The sequence below is a fragment of the Scyliorhinus torazame genome, chromosome 14 (assembly GCF_047496885.1).
Source record: "Scyliorhinus torazame isolate Kashiwa2021f chromosome 14, sScyTor2.1, whole genome shotgun sequence".
NCBI lineage: Eukaryota > Metazoa > Chordata > Chondrichthyes > Carcharhiniformes > Scyliorhinidae > Scyliorhinus > Scyliorhinus torazame.
Window position 1 is genome coordinate 58,369,079 of NC_092720.1, and position 14,007 is coordinate 58,383,085.

The 14,007-nt window shown below is 44.6% G+C and overlaps 1 protein-coding gene across 6 annotated transcripts in view; it reads left to right on the forward strand.

Moving 5' to 3' along the window:
* fam131ab (family with sequence similarity 131 member Ab) overlaps positions 1-14,007 on the forward strand; it is a 92,439-nt gene that overhangs the window by 42,979 nt on the left and 35,453 nt on the right. The window lies entirely within an intron of this gene.

A 14,007-nucleotide genomic window follows, 5' to 3' on the forward strand; every position in this document is an offset into this window, starting at 1 on the left:
GTTGTGCCTCCTGTAGCTGCCACCAGAATGGCTGCAGCACCGGCGAACACACACATTTATACGCCACCTACTGGGTGGAGTCAGCAGGCAGGGATTTACCCATGTACCTCTAGTATATGTGTCATACCGTAATACATATAATACAGCTAGTGGTGACTACCACACCCAGTTTACTCAGCCTCTCATCAAAGGACTCTTATTCCAGTAACTCTATTGAGCCTTCGCAGTACTGGCTCCAAGGCAAGTTTATCCTTTCTTATATAAAAGTATTTACAGTACTCAAGGTGTAGTTTCATGGAAACTTTGTACAATTGCCGAAAGATGTCCGTCTTCTCTTATTCCAATGCCAAGACAATAAAAGCCAATGGGCTGGATTCTCCGGTTCGGAGACTAAGTGCTGACGCCGGCGTGGGAACGGCGGTGTTTTACGACCAAAAAAATGGCACAAAATGGCCACCGTTCCCCCGTCTGGTTGGAGGCTAATGAGCACACAGCGTAAAGCACCTTTAGCTGCGGATACGGCTGGAGAATTGGCGGGTCCGTAGTCCCACATGCGCACGGTGGCGGCCTGCAGCGTCTGCGCTGTGCAACATGGCACAGGCCGTACGCAGACCTGGCCTGTGACCGCCTTTGGCTAGGCTCGCCACCCCCATGACCACTCCCCACCAGTGTCCCCAGCCCCCGCCAAAGCCCCCTGCCTGCGGATTAGCTCGCTCCCCCTGAATGTGGCGGCGCTGGACTCAGTTCACAGCTGCAACGCCACGTTCCCAAAAATAAATACCACATGCGACCAACACCGTTGGGAACTCGGCCCATCGGGGGTGAAGCATCGGGGGGAGGGCCTCAGGTAACATCCTGAGGCCGTACATATGGCTTGCGGCGTACTCCTAGAGGGCGCGGAGCATCGCAAAAGCAGCGCTCCCCCCCGATTTCTGCACCAACGTTGATTGTCCGGCCAATTGTCGAACGCAATTACGGCGTCGGAGACGGGAGAATGCCACCCACCATGTTGCCTTTGTAATTTCCTGCTGTACCTTCAAACTAATTTCTTGTGTTCCTTGTATACCTACTACCTAAATGGAAACCTCATACTTCCCCACATTATACTCCACCTGACAACGTATTGCCCACTCACTGAAACTCACTTTATCCATTTGCAATTTCTTTGTGTCCTCCTCACAGCATATGTTTCCACCTAGCTTTGTATTGTCAGAAAACGTAATTATTCTCAATCTCTTCACCTAAGTATTGATTGTAAATAAATGAATCCTCAGCACTGATCCTTGTGGCACTCCCCTCGTTGTATCCTGACAATGTGACAATGCCCTACTTATTCTTATTGTGCCTTCTGTCTGTTAACTACGTCCCACATTATACCGCACTTTTATGGAGCATTTTTGCTTCACAGCACCAGGTTTGATTCCCGGCTTGGGTCACTGTCTTTGCGGAGTCTGCATGTTCTCCCTGTGTCTGCGTGGGTTTCCTCTGGGTGCTCCGGTTTCCTCCCACAAGTACCGAAAGACGTGCTGTTCGGTAATTTGGACATTCTGAATTCTCCCTCCGTGTACCCGAACAGGCGCAAGAATATGGCGACTAGGGGTTTTCACAGTAGCTTCATTGCAGTGTTAATGTAAGCCTACTTGTGACACTAAAGATTATTATTATACCTTGTTGCCTACTGTTATGACACCCTGGACTAGTGCACAGTCAACTCCAGCCCCACGTGACCAGGAGTCAAAACACAATTGAAATTGCTACAACGCCCTGAGCTAGTCCGCAGCTAATTCAGCCCCACGTGCCGCAGAGTCACAGCACAAGTGAATTAACCAATAGTTCTTATAAGATACCTGAAATCTTTGGCCCTTCGCTGCCCAATAATAACAGTCACCAGGTGTAAACATGATCACTGTTTATTTATAGCAAGAATTATCATGAAATATGCAGTAAATACAACCGGTTAACGATGATTAATACCTACTACCCACTTTAACTGCTCCACCCTCTATCCACACACACAAGGGGGAAGGTGGGTTTGAGACCAGGAAGGATTGCTGTTGTAGTGCGGGACGCAGTAGTTGCTGAGTGCTTGCTGGGAAGGTGAGTGAATTTTTAAAAACTTACCGTTGGCGGTTTCCAACCGAATCCTGTTGGAGTGAGGACAGAGTGACTGCTGGGTAAGTAGTGCAGATTTAAATTGTTTGCGCGGGCCCATAACAACTGATTGCTGTTATAGTGCGGGGCGCAGTGGTTGCTAGTTAAGTGTTTTATTTTTACCTGTATTTAAGTTGGGCGGTTGCTAAACCTGAGACACTACACTTGTAGTGTCCCCCACCCTTCCACCTCCTCTAACCTAAGCGGGTGAGTGAATATCAGGTAAGCTCTTTCTTTCTTTTTCTTGTTTTATCCGCAAGGTATCTAGGGGGGATGGCAGGGAAGGCAGTGCAATGTTCCTCCTACAGAATGTTTGAGGTGAGGGACACCGTCAGTGTCCCTTCTGATTTCACCTGTGGGACGTGCACCCATCTTCAGCTCTTCAGAAACCGCATTAGGGAACTGGAGCTTGAGCTGGATGAACTTCGGATCATTCGGGAGGCAGAGGTGGTCATAGATAGTAGCTTCAGGGATGTAGTTACTCCGAAGAATGAAGATAGATGGGTGATGGTGAGAGGGGCTGGGAGGAAGCAGTCAGTCCAGGGATCCCCTGTGGTCATTCCCCTTAGTAACAAGTATACCGCTTTGGATATTGTTGGGGGGGGGACACACTTACCAGGGGTAAGCCACGATGACCGGATCTCCAGCACTGAGTCCGGCCCTGTGGCTCAGAAGGGAAGGGGGGAGAGCAGGAGAGCAATAGTTATTGGGGACTTGATAGTTAGAGGGACAGATAGACGGTTCTGAGCCAACGAAAGATACTCACGGATGGTATGTTGCCTCCCGGGTTCCAGGGTCTGTGACGTCTCGGACCGTCTTTTCAGTATCCTTAAGGGGGAGGGGGAACAGTCACAAGTCGTGGTACACATCGGTACCAACGACATAGGTAAGAGTAGGGACGGGGATTTAAAACAGGAATTTAGGGAGCTAGGGTGGAAGCTGAGAGCCAGGCCAAACCATGTTGTCATCTCTGGTTTGGTGTCGGTGCCACGTGCTAGCGAGTTGAAGAACAGGGAGAGAGTGCAGATAAACACGTGGCTGCAGGGATGATGTAGGAGGGAGGGTTTCAGTTACGTGGATAATTGGTGCACATTCTGGGGAAGGTGGGACCTGTACAAACAGGACGTTTTGCACCTGAACCAGAGGGGCACCAATATCCTGGGAGGAAAATTTGCTACCACTCTTCGGGGGGGTTTAAACAAATTTGTCAGGGGGATGGGAAAACGAGCTGTAGTCCAGAAGCCAGTGTTGAGAGTAGTGAGGTACTGAGGAGGGTATCAAGGTCACAGGAGTGTAACGGCAGACAGGAAGGTGGGTTGAAGTGTGTCTACTTTAATGCAAGGAGCATCCGGAATAAGGTAGGTGAACCTGGAGCGTGGATGGTACTTGGGACTACGATGTTGTGGCCATTAGAGAGACATGGTTAGAACAGGGACAGGAATGGTTGTTGGAAGTTCAGGGGTATAGATGTTTCAGTAAGAGTAGGGAAGGTGGTAAAAGAGGTGGAGGAGTAGCATTGTTAATCAAGGATAGTTTAACGGCTGCAGAAAGGCAGTTCGAGGGGGGATCTGCCTACTGAGGTAATATGGGCTGAAGTTAGAAATAGGAAAGGAGCAGTCACGTTGTTAGGAGTTTTCTATAGGCCCCCAAATAGTAATAGAGAGGTGGAGGAAGAAATTGCAAAGCAGATTATGGCTAGGTGTGGAGGTCTCGGGGTAGTTGTCATGAGTGACTTTAACTTTCCAAATATTGAATGGAACCTCTATAGGTCGAACAGTTCGGATGGGGCAGTGTTTGTACAGTGTGTGCAGGAGGGTTTCCTGACACAATATGTGGATAGGCCGACAAGAGGTGGGGCCACATTGGATTTGGTACTGGGTAATGAACCGGGCCAAGTGTTAGATTTGTTTGTGGGAGAGCACTTTGGAGATCGTGACCATAATTTGGTGTCTTTCACTATTGCAATGGAGAGTGATAGGGCCATACGGGGCTGATATGGGGCTGGCTTAGCACACTGGGCTAAATCGCTGGCTTTTAAAGCAGACCAAGCAGGCCAGCAGCATGGTTCAATTCCCGTACCAGCCTCCCCGAACAGGCGCCGGAATATGGCGACTAGGGGCTTTTCACAGTAACTTCATTGAAGCCTACTTGTGACAATAAGCGATTTTCATTTTCATTTTCATACGGCAGGGCAAGGTTTATAATTGGGGGAGGGGTCATTATGATGCGATTAGGCAAAAATTAGGGAGCATAAGATGGGAAGAGAAACTGTCAGGGAAAGGCACAAATGAAAAGTGGAGCTTGGTCAAAGAACAAATAGTGCGTGTCCTTGATAGGTATGTCCCTGCCAGGCAGGGAGGAAATGGCCGTGTGAGGGAACCATGGTTCACAAAAGAGGTTGAATGTCTTGTCAAGAGGAAAAAGGAAGCATATGTAAGGATGAGAAAACAAGGTTCAGTTGGGTCGCTTGAGGGTTACAAGGTAGCAAGGAATGAGCTAAAAAAAAGGGCTTAGGAGAACTAGGAGGGGGCATGAGACATCTTTGGCGGGTCGGATCAAGGAAAACCCCAAGGCCTTTTACTCTTATGTGAGAAATAAAAGAATAATCAGGGTGAGGTTAGGGCCGGTCAAGGACAGTAGTGGGAACTTGTGCATGGAGTCAGAAGAGATAGGAGAGGCGTTGAATAAATACTTATCTTCAGTGTTCACAAAGGAGAGGGGCTAAGTTTTTGAGGATGAGAGTGTGATACAGGCTGGAGGAGGTAGATGTTCTGAGGGAAGATGTATTAGCAATTTTGTATTAGCAAACCTGAGAGTCGACAAGTCCCCTGGGCCAGGTGTGATATATCCTAGGATTCTTTGGGAGGCAAGGGATGAGATTGCAGAGCCTTTGGCTTTGATCTTTGTGTCCTCACTGTCCACGGGGATAGTGCCAGAGGACTGGAGAGTGGCGAATGTTGTTTCCCTGTTCAAGAAAGGCAATAGGAATGACCCTGGTAATTATAGGCCGGTTAGTCTTACTTCGGTGGTCGGTAAGTTAATGGAAAAGGTCCTGAGGGATAGGATTAATGCCCATTTGGAAAGATGCAGCTTAATCCGGGATAGTCAACACAGATACGTGAAGGGTAAGTCTTGCCTCACAAATTTGATTGAATTCTTTGAGGAGGTAACTAAGTGTGTAGATGAAGGTAGAGCAGTTGATGTTGTATACATGGATTTCAGTAAGGCGTTTGATAAGGTTCCCCATGGTCGGCTCATGAAGAAAGTAAGGAGGTGTGGGATAGAGGGAAATTTGGCCAATTGGATAAGTAACTGGCTATCACATAGAAGGCAGAGGGTGGTGGTGGATGGAAAATTTTCAGACTGGAGACCAGTTACCAGCGGTGTACCACAGGGATCAGTGCTGGGTCCTCTGCTATTTGTGATTTTTATAAATGACTTGGAGGAGGGGGCTGAAGGGTGGGTCAGTGAATTTGCTGATGACACCAAGATTGTTGGAGTAGTGGACGAGGTGGAGGGCTTTTGTAGGCTGCAAAGAGACATTGATAGGATGCAGAGCTGGGCTGAAAAATGGCAGATGGAGTTTAACCCTGATAAGTGCGAGGTGATTCATTTTGGTAGGACAAATTTGAATGCGGATTACAGGGTCAACGGCAGGGTTCTGAGGAATCTGGAGGAACAGAGAGATCTTGGGGTTCATGTCCACAGATCTCTGAAGGCTGCCACTCAAGTGGATAGAGCCGTGAAGAAGGCCTATAGTGTGTTAGCGTTTATTAACATGGGGCTTGAGATTAAGAGCCGCGGGGTTATGCTGCAACTATACATGACCCTGGTGAGACCACATTTTGGAGTATTGTGTGCAGTTCGGGTCACCTCACTATAGGAGGGATATGGAAGCATTGGAAAGGGTTCAAAGGAGATTTACCAGGATGCTGCCTGGTTTGGAGGGTAGGTCTTAAGAGGAAAGATTGAGGGAGCTAGGGCTTTTCTCTTTGGAGTGGAGGAGGATGAGAGGTGACTTAATAGAGGTTTATAAGATGATGAGGGGGATAGATAGAGTGGATATTCAGAGACTATTTCCTCAGTTGGATGTAGCTGTTACAAGGGGGCATAACTATAAGGTTCGGGGTGGGAGATATAGGAGGGATGTCCGAGGTAGGTTCTTTACTCAGAGAGTGGTTAGGGTGTGGAATGGACTGCCTGCTGTGATAGTGGAATCGGACACTTTAGGGACTTTCAAGCGGTTATTGGATAGGCACATGGAGCACACCAGAATGACAGGGAGTGGGATAGCTTGATCTTGGTTCGGACAAAGCTCGGCACAACATCGAGGGCCGAAGGGCCTGTTCTGTGCTGTACTGTTCTATGTTCTAAGAGATCAGCCATGATCTGATTGGAGCAGGCTCGAAGGGCTGAATTGCCTATTTCTGCTCCTAATACCAATGATCTTATATTTGCTAACTTTAAATGTGCTGGGATAACTCTAGAATCTTGGGAATTTTGTAAAATTATAACTGACCCATCCACTATCTCTGCAGCTTTTTCCCAAATTGTGGGCATCACTGATAAAGTCAGCATTTATTTCCCATTCCTAATTGCCCTTAGGAAACGTAGAAACTAAGAGCAGGAGTAGGTCATTTGGCCCTTCGAGCCTGCTCCGCCATTCAGTATGATAATGCCTGATCCTCTATCTCAATGCTATCTTCCCACTTTCTCCCCATACCCCTTGATGCCATCAAAAACTAAAACAATTATCCACCTCTTTCTTGAATGCATTCAATGCGGGGCCTCCTTAGCCTTCTGTGGTAGAGAATTCAATGGGTTCACTAGCCTTTGAGTGAAGACAGTTTTCCTCCTCTCAATCCTAAATGGTCTTCCTTGTATCCTGAGACTGTGCCCCCTGGCTCTAGATTACCCCAACAAGTGTTATGGGCCAGGGTTTGGAGAACCCCAAAGTATATCATGGAGTCCACCTGACCCACGACTTTTACAAGATTGTGGAATGGGGAGCACACGGCCCACTCTACAGGTATGGTGCAGCAGCAATTTAAAAGTAATTTTTAAAGCAAAACAATGTTTATTCTATGAACTCAGTTAACCTTTTTAAAAACATACAGTGAACATCTTAGCAATCATCAATTCAAATACACCCTCCCCCCAAAGAATATAACACTCTTAGGTAATCCTTAAACTTTCCTTTCAACATCCATAAGACAAAAATCCTTTTAACAGAAGCACATCAGGTTTAAATTCTCTACTGACAGCAGTTACCACTCTGAATTCACCAAATGATCTAGAGATAGTCTTTAGATTGCAGAGAGATCGAAATTACACTTTCTTTGGCTGTCTTCAGCGCCAACACTAAAACAAAACCAAAAAGCACAGACACATCCAAGCTTTTCCTCAAAGCGAAACTAAAGAGCAGTCAGAGCTCAGCTCCACCCACACTCTGACATCACTGCAGTCACTTGAGCAGACAAACATTTCTTAAAGTGCCATTCCCATGACACCTCCCCCCAAGAAAAATTAATAAACCATCAACTTCAAGATGGTTTCATTTTTCACCTTTTTACTATCCTTTAAGAAATGCAGACAGTAAATATATTTGTTTGTTTAAAAAACAACACACGCAAACAGGCATAATAACATAGTCCATTTCAGTTCTTCTTCCTGTAACTCGTCATCACATTCTTGACAAAGCAGCGGCTATCACGTTTTCTCATCGTGCCACATGTATTATTTTTAAATGAAAAGGCTGTAACAATAAACTCCATCGAAACAGTCTGGCATTGTTATTCCGGAATCGCACCAAAAACGTCAGTGGATTACGATCAGTATAGATAATTGTGCCAGACGGATTGCTGGTCACATAAATTTGAAAATGTTGCAAAGCCAGCACCAAGCTCAAAGTCTCCTTCTCAATAGTGGAATACTTCTTTTGGTGAGAATTCAATTTTTTTGAAAAATAATCAATAGGCCGCTCTAGCCCTTCGTTGCCGTCTTGTAGAAGCACCACACCTACACCCACATCATTCGCATCAACAGCCACTTTGAATGGTTTTGCGCAACTTGGGATGACTGACACAGGAGCAGTGGTTAACACAGCCTTCAGGCTGTCAAATGCCTGCTGACACTCCGCTGTCCACTGGAATTTGTTACGCTTCTTCAGCAAGTCCGTCAGTGGAGAGACCACACTGCTAAAATTCGATACTAATTTCCGGTAAAATCCACTCATACCCAGAAATCGCATTATTTCCTGTTGTGTCAAGGGTATAGGAAACTCCCCAATAACTTTTGTTTTCACACTCATGGGACCGTCCGACCCTGTCTGATTGTATGGCCAAGGAAAGTGACTTGGGCTTTTCCAAATTCACATTTGGCTAGGTTTATCACCAAACCCGCCTTCTCAAGTTGATCGAATAACTCCATCAAATGCGTCAAATGTTCTGTCCATGTCTGGCGAAAAATGATCAGATCGTCGATGTATACCGCACAATTGGGTAATCCTGAAACAACTTTGTTAGTTAACCGTTGAAATGTGGCTGGGGTGTTTTTCATGCCAAATGGCATAACTTTGAATTGGTATATACCATCTGGAGTCACAAAAGCTGAAATCCCCTTCGCCCTGTCGGATAAAGGTACCTGCCAGTAACCTTTGAGTAAATCCAATTTGGAAATACAAGCTGATTGTCCCACTTTCTCAATGCAATCCTCCAAATGTGGGATAGGATAAGAGTCAGTTCTTGTAACTGCATTAACCTTTCTATAGTCCACACACAACCATCGGGTACCATCTGGTTTTGGTACCACCACTATGGGTGAGCTCCATTGGCTGCAACCCACTTCAATTATGCCATTTTTAAGCATACTTTCAATCTCTTTGCTAACCTGTGCCAATTTTAAAGGGTTAAGTCTATATGGATGTTGTTTGATTGGAACAGCATTTCCCACATCTACATCATGTTTAGCGATTTTAGTACTTCCCAATTTATCTCCACAAACTTGCCCATGTGATATCAATAACTCTTTCAGGTCAGTCCGTTTTTCCTCTGGAAGGTAACTCAACAATTTATCCCAATTTTTAAGAACATACCCGTTTTCCAATTTAATTTGAGGTATGTCAAATTCACAGTCATCTGGATTTGGTTTGAATCATTAAAACCTCCTCCTTTTTCTCTCCTTCCCTTTCAAAGTACATTTTAAGCTATCTGGCGTTTTTACCACATAATTCACCTCACTTAATTTCCTTTCAATGTGATAAGGTCCACAAAACCTTGCTTTTAAAGGTTCACCTACCACTGGTAACAATACTAAAGCTTTATCTCCACAGGCAAACCCATGAACTTTGGATTTCTTGTCCGCTACCCGTTTCATCACATGTTGTGCAACTTTTAAATGTTGTCTAGCCAATTCCCCGCTCTATTTAATCGTTCCTTAGAATTTGACACGTAATCCAATAATGTAAGTTCTGATTTCTCACTCACCAATTTTTCCTTAATCAATTTAAGTGGTCCTCTTACCTCATGACCAAAAATTAGTTCAAAAAGACTGAATTTGGTTGACTCATTAGGAACATCCCTAAATGCAAACAGTACGAATGGAATTCCTTTATCCCAATCCTCTGGATAACCTTGACAATACGCCCTCAACATTGTCTTTAATGTCTGATGCCACCTCTCTAATGCTCCCTGCGATTCTGGATGGTACGCAGTTGATTTAAATTGTTTTATTCCTCAACTATCCATAACTTCTTTGAATAACCTTGAGGTAAAATTTGATCCTTGATCTGATTGTATTTTTGTGGGTAGTCCATATCTAGTAAAGAATTTAAGTAACTCCTCCACAATCTTTTTAGCTGTAATATTGCGTACTGGAATGGCCTCTGGAAACCTAGTTGACACATCCATTATAGTCAAAAGATATTGATTCCCACTTTTCGTTTTAGGAAGCGGTCCTACGCAATCAATTAAGACCCTTGTAAAAGGTTCCTCAAATGCTGGAATGGGTATTAAGGGTGCTGGTTTTATCACTACTTGTGGTTTCCTTTTCACTTGACTTGTGTGACATGATCGACAAAATTTAACTATATCTGTATGTAGTCCAGGCCAACAAAAATGTTTTTGTACTTTAGCTTAAGTTTTCCTTACTCCCAAATGACCTCCCACTGGTACCTCATGTGCTACTCGCAACACCTCCTTTCTATACCCTACCGGCAATACCACTTGATGAACTTCTGCCCAGTTTTCATCCGCCTGCATATGTAAAGACCTCCATTTTCTCATCAAGACATCACTTTTACGGTAATAACACTCTGATATACACTCAGATTCCTCTTCCGTGTATACTTTCTGATACATCCAATTTATTTCTACATCTTTCTGTTGTAACTCCGCCAATTTTCCTGAACTAAATATATCTGCCAAATCCTCCACCTGTTCTTGTTCTTTTTCAACCATCTGATCAAAGATCGTTTCTGATAATTGCACTTCAGCTTCATCTTCACTCTTTGATTTCTCCTCTTGTCTTAACCTGTGACTTTGCGACCTTGTTACTACACAATCCGGAAAAATCCCAGGATATTTGTCCTTCAGCACTTCAGTTGTCTGATTTTCCACTGGCTTATCAACCACAGTAGGCATCACTCCCACCTGCGATGCAGCTATATCATTACCCAAGATAAACTGTATTCCTGGACAAGATAGTTTCTCTATTACTTCTACAACCATTTCACCACTCTTCACTGGACTTTCCAACCTTCCCTTATATAATGGAACACTACTCTTCTCACCCTGAATTCCACATACTACCACCTTTTCTGGCAATATTCCTCCCAAACTACATAATTCCTCATCTCTTACCATCAAAGATTGATTAGCTCCCGTATCTCTTAAAATTGTAACTTCTTTACCTGCTCCTTCTGGTACTTTTTAATAAACGTTTTACCCACACAAGTAAATTCTTTAAAGAGATATGGCACCGTCTTATCAATCACCTCTTGATCAGGCTATACAATCTTTTGCATCTCTTTCGCTTCATTTGGGCTTTCCTTTACCAGTTTAACAAACCCCACTGTCTTATCCTGTTTTACCATATCAGCCTTCCCAAAGCTTTTCTTCCACCACCAACACTGTGACTTTACATGGCCCAGTTTATTACAGTGAAAACATTGTAAACTTGTGTCTCTTCCACCTCGATTTCCTTTTTAATCTGAGGTACACTCTCCTTATTATCTCCCATCAGATCACCTTTGCCTCGACCACTTGAGTATTTCTCATGTCCCCAGTTTCTATCCCTCACAGGTTGAAACTGATGTCGGAAATCAAGCTTTGATTTATGAACTAATTCATAATCAACTGCCATTTCTGCTGCTATCCTTGCAGTTTTAACCCTCTGCGCTTCCACATGAGTTCTCACTACATCAGGAATTGAATTTTTAAACTCCTCCAAAAGTATAATTTCTCTGAGAGCTTCATACGTTTAGTCCATTTTCAAATCCCTTATCCACCTATCAAAATTACTCTGTTTGATCCTTTCAAACTCCATGTATGTTTGACCAAATTCTTTCCTTAAATTTCTAAACCTTTGTCTGTAGGCTTCAGGCACTAGTTCATATGCACCTGAGATGGATTTTTTCACCTCATATGTCCCAGATACCTCCTCCGATAGTGATGCAAACACTTCACTAGCCCTACCTACCAGCTTTGTTTGAATCAGTAATACCCACATGTCCTGTGGCCATTTCATTTGTTTAGCTACCTTCTCAAATGAAATGAAAACGGCTTCTACCTCCTCATCAAACCTTGGCACTGCGTGGACATATTTAAATAGATCCCCACCAAGCCTTCGACTATGACTCTCTTTCTCACTATCCTCATCACTATCCTCCAACTGTACGTTTCCCTTTACGCCCGCCAATTTTAACTGACTGTCATGTTTCATGGCCATTTTCTGAAGTTCAAACTCTCTCTCTTTATCTTTTTCCCTGATCTGTATCTCCCGTTCTCTTTCTTTTTGTTCTGCGAGGGCTATTCTTTCTGTTTTCCTTTCTTTTCTCTCTTTGTCTTTTTCCTCAATATCTCTTTCTTTTTCCTCTCTCTCTCTCTTTCGTATTCAAGCTGCTTTAATTCTTTCTCATGTTCCATTTATTTATTTGTAACTGAATTTTTGCCAGTTCCAATGAATCAAACTGTATCTCAGGCAATTTTAAATGCTTAGCCACCGCCATAATTACCTCACCTTTTCGCATTTTGTCAGGTAGTGTTAACTGCAATGTTTTTGCCAACTCTTAAAGCCAGTTTTTAGTCTGTCCGTTAGGTACTGCATGTGACCGTCTCTATCCCCAAAAACTTCAGAGCCTCTAAAAGAGCCATTGTCCACAACACACTCCCTACCTAAACAGAAATACCACACCTGAAAAGCAACCACAATATGCTCATCCCTCACTGTCTTTAAGTTCACTAAGCCAATCCAATAGATAAACTTTTATCCCCCTCGAGCCCGCAATTTATTATGGGCCAGAATTTAGTGAACCCCAAAGTGTATCACGGAGTTCACCTGACCCACGACTTTTACTAGATTGTGGTATGGGGAGCACACGGCCCACTCTACAGGTGTGGTGCAGCAGAAATTCTAAAGCAAAACAATGTTTATTCTATGAATTCAGTTAACCTTTTTAAAACATACAGTGCACATCTTAGCAACCATCAATTCAAATACAACCCCCCCAAAAAAATAACACTGTAAGTAATCCTTAAACTTTCCTTTTAACATCCATAAGACAAAAATTATTTTTACAGAAGGACATCAGGTATAAATTCTCTACTGAAAGTAGTTATCACTCTGAATTCACCAAATGATCTAGAGATAGTCTTTAGATGGCAGAGAAATCAAAATTACACCTTCTTTGGCTGGCTTCAGCTCCAACACTAAAACAAAACCAAAAAACACTGACACACCCAAGCTTTTCCTCAAAGCGAAACTAAAAAGCAGAGCCCGAGCTCAGCTCCACCCACACTCTGACATCACTGCAGCCACTTGAGCAGACAAACATTTCTTAAAGTGACATTCCCATGACACAAGGGAAAACATTCTCCCTGCACCTAGTCTGTCTAACCCTTTTGGAATTTTATGGGCTGGATTCTCCGTTGCCCGACGTCGATATTGTAATCGGCGATTGGGCGAAAATTGGGCTCCGATGCCCAAATCGGGGCCGGCGCCAGTTTGACTCCAGTCAGCCATGCACCGCCCCCTCCAAAATTGCATCATTGTATCATGCGCCGCTGCAATGGTGTTGGCGCGCCATTGGAATGCCCTCCCGTGATGCTCTGCCCCGATGGGTTGCGTTCCCGATGGCACGGGACACGTGTGGTCTCTGCAGTCAGGAACCCGGCGTGGCAGCTGTGGACTGTGTCCAGGGCCGCCACACTCGGCTGGGATCTGTGCCGCTGGCCGGAGGGGTTTCCACGAGGGTTGGGGGGACTGGTGGGGGGTGGACAGAGGGTGGCCTGTGGGGTTGAAAATGGGTCCGTGCACAGCCAGCGCCATGTTGTACGGCGCGACCGCTGCAAGTTGTCTCCTTGCACATTTGTGGCCAGGGACCTGGCCATTCTCTGACTGTTTTCGGCGCAGGAGCCAGGAGTTTCACACAGCCCTGCTGCTAGCCCCTCACCGGTCCCAGAATCGGTGAGGGTTCGGCACCGATTTTGGCATAGTTAAACAACTGTGAATTCTCCATTTGAGCTGTCACTTACCGCTGAAATGGAGAATCCCACCCTATATGTTTCAATCTCATCTTTAAAAAATTTAAAAAAAAATTCTCCTCCTTTTTCACATTTTCTCCCACATTTACATCCATCA